The sequence below is a fragment of the Dipodomys ordii genome, unplaced genomic scaffold (genome assembly GCF_000151885.1).
Source record: "Dipodomys ordii isolate 6190 unplaced genomic scaffold, Dord_2.0 Scaffold29, whole genome shotgun sequence".
Taxonomy (NCBI): domain Eukaryota; kingdom Metazoa; phylum Chordata; class Mammalia; order Rodentia; family Heteromyidae; genus Dipodomys; species Dipodomys ordii.
The window spans coordinates 3,048,268-3,051,008 of record NW_012267245.1 but is presented as its reverse complement, the minus strand read 5'-3'; the positions used below and the strand labels follow the sequence as shown (position 1 = coordinate 3,051,008).

The 2,741-nt window shown below is 40.7% G+C and overlaps 1 protein-coding gene across 1 annotated transcript in view; it reads left to right on the top strand.

Moving 5' to 3' along the window:
- Uimc1 (ubiquitin interaction motif containing 1) overlaps positions 1 to 2,741 on the top strand; it is a 79,768-nt gene that overhangs the window by 420 nt on the left and 76,607 nt on the right. The window lies entirely within an intron of this gene.

Here is a 2,741-nt window from a genome sequence, read left to right as displayed (position 1 = left end):
AGCTCAAGGCGAGCACTCTACCACTTGAGCCACAGCGCCACTTCCAGTTTTCTAGTGGTTTATTGGAGATAGGAGTCTCACATGGACTTTCCTGTCCAGGCTAACTTTGAACCACAATCCTCACATCTGAGCCTCCTGAGTAGGATTACAGGCATGAGCCACTGGTACCTGCTCCTCAGTCTTTTTTAATAGAACTACTCATTGGTTTCAAGCTATAAAGCTTAGTCATCTTGGAATTTAGAGATTGGCCTATTATTACTACTACTACTATTATTATTATTATTAAATTTTTGTGGTCATCCTGCAGTTTGAACTTAGGGTCTGTACTCAGCTATGAGTTGAGAAATCATTGCAAACTTTTCTACCTGTATTGGCCTTCTGATCTTAGCCTCTCAAGAGGCTACAATTATAGGTTTAAGCCACCAGGTCCCAGCTTGGGTTGGCTAGTTTTAAATTAGACTATGTGCATGTGACAGATAATCATGTCATGTTAGTATATTTTAGCTACCACGCTCCCTACCCCACCCCCTTTTTTAAAAATTTTTTTGCTTATGTGGTGCTGAGGAATTGAACCCAGGGCCTCATGCATGCAAGGCAAGTGCTCTACCACTGAGCCACCTTCCCAGCCCCCCTTTTTTTTTTTTGTTGGTCTTAGGGCCTGAACTCTGGGCCTGAGCGCTGTCCCTCAGCTCTTCAGCTCAAGGCTAGTGCTCTACTACTTGAGACATAGCACCACTTCCAGCTTTTTTTACTTATGTGGTGCTGAGGATTTGAACCCAGGGCTTCATGTATGCAAGCACTGTACCACTGAGCCACCTTCCCAGCCCAAAATAATTTTTTTTTGTTGTTGTTGGTCATGGGGCTTGAACTCTGGGCCTGAGCGCTGTCCCTGATCTCTTCAGCTCAAGGTGAGCACTCTACCACTTGATCTACAACACCCCTTCTTTTTTCTTTCTTTCTTTTTTTTTTTGGTACTGAGATTTAACTCAGGGCCTTGTATTTGCCAGGAAGGCACTTGATCCATGCCTCCTATTCCTTTTTATATTGGCTACTTTTTAAAATTAAAAATTTAAATATTATTTATTTTTTTGGTTGGTTGTCAGGCCTGAACTCTGGGCCTAGGCACTGTCCCTGAACTTTTCAGCTCAAGGCTAGTGCTCTACCACTTGAGCCACAGCGCCACTTCCGGCTTTTTCTGTTCATGTGGCGCTGAGGAATGGAACCCAGGGCCTCATGCATGCAAGGCAGGCATTCTACCACTATGCCACCTTCCCAGCCCTATACTGGCTACTTTTGAGGTAGGGTCTTGTTTTATTTCAGGTTGGCCTGGGCTTCGATTCTTCTACTTGTTCTTTTCCATTTTGTTGGAGCTGAAAGATACACTCCATTGTGCCCAGCCATTGGCTGAGATGGAGTCTTACAAACTTCCATGGTTGGACTGGCCTTGAGTTGTTATCTCCTGTTCTCTGCCTCCTAAGTACCTGAGATTACAGGCTTAAGCCACCACGGGCTGCCAGGTTCAGCTGCCTGTTTCATGTCGTATGTGTACATCTGTAACAATCACTGATTCTTTGGAGGCCTTTGTTAGCCATAAGGAGATAGAGAGGAGATAAAGGAATTACTACTTTCAGTGGCAGCCATCCTGATCATAATTCTTGTTTTGTAACAGGAACCAAAGGAGGAGAATGGATTGCAGAACATGGAGACAAAACAGTCGAATAGAGCAAATTGTTTGGCTAAAAGAAAAATTGCACGTATGTTTTCAGTTTGGGGCTGAATTGATAGTACTGTTTTTTCATTAGGAAAAGAAGATTAAATAAGGATGTATATGCATCCTTATGCCTAATTTTGTTAAAATTTTAGAAGTTGCTTAAAGCGGTATAACTTACTCATTTTGACTTCTTAGAGTGTTGACACTAAAAATGTGATCTTCAGGGGTAGACTCTTATGAGCTTGAATCCTTGATTTACCCTTACCATGTAGATCGTGGATATCCATTGCTTTTAGCTAACCTCTATTTTCTCATCAATAAAATGCAGAGAATAACATTTACCTAGAAACTCATCTATTAGATGATCACATAATGGTACTGTTACTATTTTCACCATTAGAATTCTTTTTGGAAGTTTTGCTCTTCTATTTGTTACTCACTTATGAAGTTATTTAATCATTATCATGTTTTTACATTTTAATATAATAATAGTGTTCAAGTATTTCAGTTAACATTACAGGTAACTAGTTAAAATTATGGCTAACTGATTTAAGATAAAGCTTTTCTTTCATGGTTAATTTGAATTGTGATTTAAGATAAGATTTCTAAACTTGTAAAATTAAATATAAACAATTTTAGTTAAATCATCATATTTTACATAGTTACAGTTATCTTTATGGCTAGGTCTATTTAATGCCTCCCCCCCCCCCCACACCCAAGTTAGTTACTTTCTGTCTTGAGAATTATTGGCAATACTTTTCCTTTTTTGCCTGAGACCTGATTTCAAACTTGGTATCTGATGCTTTTGCTCATATTGACTGGTGCTCTGCCATTTGAGCCATGCCTCCAGACCCACATTTTTTTGTGTGCTGGTCCTGTGCTTGAACTCAGGGCCTGGGGTGCTATCTTTTAGTTTAGTTTTTTTTTTTTTTTGGTCCGGTCGTGGGTCTGAACTCTGGGCGCTGTCCCTCAGCTCTTCCGCTCAAGGCTAGCACTCTACCACTTGAGCCACAGCGCCACTTCCAGCTTT